The sequence below is a fragment of the Seriola dumerili genome, unplaced genomic scaffold, assembly GCF_002260705.1.
Source record: "Seriola dumerili isolate Sdu_G_001 unplaced genomic scaffold, Sdu_1.0 BDQW01000002.1, whole genome shotgun sequence".
Lineage (NCBI taxonomy): Eukaryota > Metazoa > Chordata > Actinopteri > Carangiformes > Carangidae > Seriola > Seriola dumerili.
This window is the reverse complement of record NW_019174257.1, coordinates 1934781-1941979: the sequence shown is the minus strand read 5'-3', so window position 1 is coordinate 1941979 and position 7199 is coordinate 1934781.

Here is a 7199-nt window from a genome sequence, read left to right as displayed (position 1 = left end):
AAAAAAGGGAAAAAACGACATAGTATAGTATGGCAAAAAAAGTGAAAAAACGACATAGTATAATAAGGTATAAAAACATCAAAAAACGCCATTGAATAGTAAGATATGAAGACGTCATAGTATAGTTAGGCCTTAAAAGTGAAAAAAACGACATAGTATAGTATGGCAAAAAAAGTGAAAAAACAACATAGTATAATAAAACATTAAAACATAAAAAAATGTCAGAATATTGAGATATGAAGAGAATGTAGTATAGTAAGGCGTTAAAAGTGAAAAAACAACATAGTATAGTATGGCAAAAAAAGTGAAAAAACCACATAGTATAATAAGGCATAAAAACATCAAAAAATGTCATAGAATACTGAGATATGAAGATGTCACAGTATAGTAAGGCGTTAAAAATGAAAAAAACAACATAGTATAGTATAGCAAAAAAAGTGAAAAAACGACATAGTATAGTATGGCAAAAAAAGTGAAAAAACAACATAGTGTTATACGTCATAAAAACATCAAAACATGTCATAGAATATTAAGATATGAAGACGTCACAGTATAGTAAGGCTTTAAAAGTGAAAAAAACGACAGTATATTATGGCAAAAAAAGTGAAAAAACGACATAGTATAATAAGGCATAAAAACATCAAAAAATGTCATTGAATAGTAAGATATGAAGACTTCATAGTATAGTTAGGCCTTAAAAGTGAAAAAACGACATAGTATGGCAAAAAAAGCGAAAAAACAACATACTATTATAAATCATAAAAACATCAACAAACGTCATAGAATATTAAGATATGAAGACATAATAGTATAGATAGGCCTTAAAAGTGATAAAAACGACATAGTATAGTATGGCAAAAAAAGTGAAAAAATGACATAGTATAGTATGGCAAAAAAAGTGAAAAAACAACATAGTATAATAAGACATTGAAACATAAAAAAATGTAATTGAATAGTAAGACATGAAGACTTCATAGTATAGTCAGACCTTAAAAGTGAAAAAAAACGACATAGTATAGTATGGCAAAAAAAGTGAAAAAACAACATAGTATAATAAGACATTCAAACATCAAAAAACGTCATTGAATATTAAGATATGAAGACATCACAGTATAGTAAGGCGTTAAAAGCGAAAAAAAACAACATAGTATAGTATCGCAAAAAAAGTGAAAAAACTACATAGTACAGTATGGCAAAAAAAGTGAAAAAACAACATAGTACAATAAGGCATAAAAACATCAAAAAATGTCATAGAATATTAAGATATGAAGACATTATAGTATAGATAGGCCTTAAAAGTGGAACAAATGATTGGTAGTCGCATAGCGCAATGGGTTACGCAGGCGCCCCATATATAGAGGCTACAGTCCTCGCTACAGCTGGCCCCTGGTTCGACTCCTGCATCAGACGGCCCTTTCTTGCGTGTCATTCCCCCTCTCTCTGCCTCCCCATTTCCTGTCTCTCTACTATCCTGTCCATTAAAGGCACAAAAAACCCAAAAAATTCTTTAAGAAAAAAACAACATAGTATAGTATGGCAAAAAAAGTGAAAAAAAAGACATAGTATAGTATGGCAAAAATATTAAAAAACAACATAGTATAGTATTGCAAAAAAAGTGAAAAAACAACATAGTATTATAAGTAAAAAAAAAATCAAAAAATGTCATAGAATATTAAGATATGAAGACGTCACAGTATAGTAAGGCGTTAAAAGTGAAAAAAGCGACATAGTATAGTATGGCAAAAAAGTGAAAAAACAGCATAGTATAATAAGGCATAAAAACATCAAAAAATGTCATTGAATATTAAGATATGAAGACGTCACAGTATAGTAAGGCATTAAAAGTGAAAAAAACGACATAGTATAGTATGGCAAAAAAAGTGAAAAAACGACATAGTATAGTATGGCAAAAAAAGTGAAAAAACGACATAGTATAATAAGGTATAAAAACATCAAAAAACGCCATTGAATAGTAAGACATGAAGACGTCATAGTATAGTTAGGCCTTAAAAGTGAAAAAAACGACATAGTATAGTATGGCAAAAAAAGTGAAAAAACGACATAGTATAATAAGGAATAAAAACATCAAAAAACGCCATTGAATAGTAAGACATGAAGACGTCATAGTATAGTTAGGCCTTAAAAGTGAAAAAAACGACATAGTATAGTATGGCAAAAAAAGTGAAAAAACGACATAGTATAATAAGGAATAAAAACATCAAAAAACGCCATTGAATAGTAAGACATGAAGACGTCATAGTATAGTTAGGCCTTAAAAGTGAAAAAAACGACATAGTATAGTATGTTAAAAAAAGTGAAAAAACAACATAGTGTTATACGTCATAAAAACATCAAAAAATGTCATAGAATATTAAGATATGAAGACATTATAGTATAGATAGGCCTTAAAAGTGAAAAAAACGATATAGCATAGTATCACAAAAAAAAGTGAGAGAGACAATCAGTTGTCGCGTAGCGCAGTGGGTTAAGGCAGGCGCCCCATATATAGAGGCTACAGTCCTCGCTGCAGCTGGCCCCCGGTTCGACTCCCGCAGCGGACGGCCCTTTTCTGCGTGTCATTCCCCCTCTCTCTGCCTCCCCATTTCCTGTCTCTCTACTATCCTGTCCATTAAAAGCCCAAAAAATTCTTTAAAAAAAGTGAAAAAAATGACATACTATTATAAGTTGTAAAAACATCAAAAAACATTATAGAATATTAAGATATGAAGACATTATAGTATAGTAAGGCGTTAAAAGTGAAAAAACAACATAGTATAGTATGGCAAAAAAATGAAAAAACGAGATAGTATAGTATGGCAAAAAAAGTGAAAAAAACGACATAGTATAGTAAGGCATAACCTCATATTATTGTAAGTCATAAAAAGTCACCAAAATGTCATAGTATAGTAAGGCATAAAAAGTCACAAAAACGTCATAGTATAGTAAGACATAAAAAGGCATAAAAACATTATAGTATAGTAAGGCATAATAATGTCAAAGTATATTTCTTCATAATTAATCATGAAAACATCATAACATCAGAGTATATTAAGGCATAAAAAGTCATAAACACGTCATAGTATAGTAATACATAAACACGTCATACTATAGTAAGGCATAAAAATCATCATATATTAAGGTATAAAAAGTCATAAAACCATAGTAGTATAGTATATAATAAAAAGGCGTAAAAACGTCACAGTATATTAAGTCCTAAAAAGTTACAAAATAGTAAGACATATAAAGTCATACTAGAGTAAGACATAAAAACATCATAGTGTTTAAGGCATAAAAAGTCACAGTATAGTAAGGCTTAAAAGAAACCATAGAATCAGAATTAGAGTCAAGTTCTGGTTTATTGCCAAGTAGGTTTTCGACATACAAGGATTTTGCTGTGGTGTTTTGTTGCATAACAATAGACATAGTAAGAAAAAAAGAAATATAAACATAGATGAAACAAGCAAGCACTGCAGTTGGGACATTTTAAATATAAATTGAATATTTTAACAACAGGATAAAATATTTACAATAAATTTGAAGAAATATTATAGAAAAGAACAAATTAAAAGACATACATATACAAAATACAAATATGTACACTTTGTAAAATGACTGGAGGTCGTGCAATAGTTCATGGGGGGAGACGTGTAAAAGTTTGCTGGGTTGGGGCGTTGTCAGTGACAGTGAGGGTCTTTAGCCCTGTTAATGAGGCCAAGTACATAAGGGAGGAAGCTGTTCTTGTGACTAGAGTATGGTAAGTCATAAAAAGTCATAGTATAATAAGGTATACAAACGTCATAGTATAGTAAGACATAAGATGTCATAGTATAGTAAAGCATAAAAAGTCATGAAAACAACATAGTATAGTAAGGCACAAAAAGGCATAAACACATCACAGTATAGTAAGACATAAAAAGTCATACTCAAGTCATAAAAACATCATAGTGTAGTAAGGCATGAAAAGTCATAGTATAGTAAGGCTTAAAAGAAACCATAGAATCAGAATAAGAATCAAAATCTGGTTTATTGCCAAGTAGGTTTTCGACATACAAAGATTTTGCTGTGGTGTTTTTTTGCATAACAACAGACATAGTCAGAAGGAAAGAAATATAAACATACATGAAACAAGCAAGTACTGCAGGTCAGACATTTTAGATATAAATTGAAAATTTTACAGGATTAAATATTTACAATGAAATGTGAAGAAATATTATAAAAAAGAAAAAAAAAGAACGTAAATACATAAAATACAAATATGTACACTGTACGAAATGACTGGGGGTTACCCAATAGTTCATGGGGGGAGAGGTGCAAAAGTTTGCTGGGTTGGGGGTTGTCAGTGACAATGAGGGTCTTTAGCCTTGTTAATGAGCCAAGCGCAGTAGGGAAGAAGCTGTTCTTGTGACTAGAGTATGGTAAGTAATGAAAAGTCATAGTAAAGTAAGGCACAAAAAGTGATAAAAACGTTATAGTATAGTCAGACACAAAAATGTCATACTATAATCAGGCATAAAAAGTCACAAAAAAGTCATAGTATAGTAAGGCATGAAAAGTGATAGAAATGTGATAGTATAGTAAGGCATCAAAAGTAAAAAAAAAAAGTCATATTATAGTAAGGCATAATAACGTCAGAGTATATTCAGGCATAATAAGTCATGAAAACATCATAGTATAGTAAGGCATTAAAAGGCATGATAAAGTAATAGTATGATAAGCCATTAAAACCTCATAATATAGTGAGGCAGTTTAGTAAAGCATAATAAGTCATAAACACGTCATAGTATAGTAAGGCATAAAAAGGCATAAAACATTATAGTATATTTAGGCATAATAAGTCATGAAAACATCATAGTATAGTAAGGCATAAAAAGGCATAAAAATGTCATTGCATAGTAAGGCATAAAAAAATAATAAAAATGTCACAGAATTGTCAGGCCTAAAAAGTCATAAAAAGGTCAGTGCGTACTAAGGCATAAAAATGTCCTAGTTTTGTAAGGCATAAAAAAGCAAAATAAGTCATGAAAACGTCATAGTATAGTATTTTATAGTAAGGCATAAAAAAGCCATAGTACAGTAAAGCATACAAATGACATTGTATAGTAAGGCATAAAAACGTCATAGCATAGAAGGCATAAAAACGTCATAAAAATGTCATAGTAAAGTATGGTATCACAACGTCATAGAATAGTAAGGCATTAAAACGTCATAGTATAGTGAGGCGTAAAAAGGCATAAAAAAATCATATTATAGTAAAGCAGAAAAATCCTTGAAAAAGTCATTGTATGGTAAGGCATAGGAAGTCTTGAAAATGTCATAGTATGGTAAGGCATAAGGACATCATAGTATTGTAAGGCATAAAGACATCATAGTATTGTAAGGCATAAAAAGTCATAAAACGTCATAGTATAGTAACGTTTAAAAAGTCATAAAAATGTCCTACTATAATAGGGAATGAAAACATCATAGTATGCTGAGACATAAAAAGTCATATAAACATCATAATAGTGAGGCATAATAAGTCATAAAAACATCATAGTACTTTAAGGCATAAAAAGTCTTAAAAACATATATAGTAAGCCATAAAACGTCATAGTATAGTAAGGCACAAAGACGTTATAGTATAGTGAGGCACAAAAAGGAATAAACTCATCATAGTATAGTCTTGCATAAGAAGTCGTACAAACGTCATGGTATAGGAAGGCATAAAAAAGCATTAAAAGATCATAGTATGGTAAGGCATAAGAAGTCATAGTATAGTTAGGCATTAAACGTCATAAAAATGTGATCATATAGTAAGGCATTAAAACATCATAGTATAGTCTGGCATAAGAAGTCGTACAAACATCATGGTATAGGAAGGCATAAAATGTCATAAAAATATCATTTTTTAGTAAGTCATAAAAATGTCATAGTATAATAAGTCATTAAAATTCATAAAAATGTCATAGTATAGTAAGGCTTTAAAATTTAATAGTATAGTAAGGCATACAAACATCATTATATGGTAAGGCACAAAAACATCATCGTATAGTCCAGCATAAGAAGTCATACAAACGTCATTGTGTAGGAAGTCATAAAATGTCATTAAAACGTCATTTTATTGTGACATAAAAAGGCATTAAAACGTCATAGTATATTAAGTCCTGAAAAGTCATTAAAAAAAAGTCATACTATAGTAAAGCATAATAAGTCATAAAAACGTCATAGTAAAGTAAGGCATAAAAAGACATAAAAACGTTATATTATATTAAGGCATAAAAAATTATAGTATAACAAGGCATAAAAAGGTCACAGCATAGTAAGGCATAAGAGTCACATTATAGTAAGGCATAAAAACGACATAGTGTAGGAGGCATAAAAAGTCATAGTATAGTATGGTATACGAAGACATAGTATTGTAAAACATAAAAAAGTCCTAGTATTGTAATGCATAAAAACATTACAGTATAGTAATGTATAAAAACATCATCTTACAGTAAGACATACAAAAAAAGTCATAGTATACTAAGGCATTAAAAAGTCAATTGGAGTTGCAAGTTAGCCTAATGTGCATTTCTTTGACTGTGGGAACTCACAAATGTCAACATATATTTGCACTTAGCACAAGTATGACAATGAAATTAGGCAATACCCCCTAAACTAGGACTTTTCATTATACAACGTAAACAACTGCAGAAGAATTATACGTCATTCACGGACCGTAAATGGGCACCCACCTCATTTTCAGGTTAATGTTTAGTCATGTTGACAGCACATCACCATTGAACAGAAGTAACAGCCAATCAACTTCATTCCGGGCACATGTCCACAGTAAAAAGGATTGGATAATATGAAATAAACCTGTGACATTGTAAAGATTGTATGATGATAAACAACAAATACTTCGAGATTCTGGTTTGGGCTGGGTTAACAATTACACAACCTGACCACATTTCACTCAGATGAAAAGTAACGGGCTGAAGCAGCACTTGATTCCATCCTTACTGCGAAGCACAGAAGACGGAGCATTTAAGCAGTACTTAAACGTTCGATTCGAACGCACTGCATTCTGGGTTTTGATGTTCGCTGAGGGCTTTCACCACTTGGAGAGCAATGTGCCGCGAATGGCAGAGGACGACATCTCCCGTGATGCCTCGGTCACTACCAAAGATCTACACGCCCCTTGACTCAAAGCACGACTGAGAGCACGTAGGCACAAC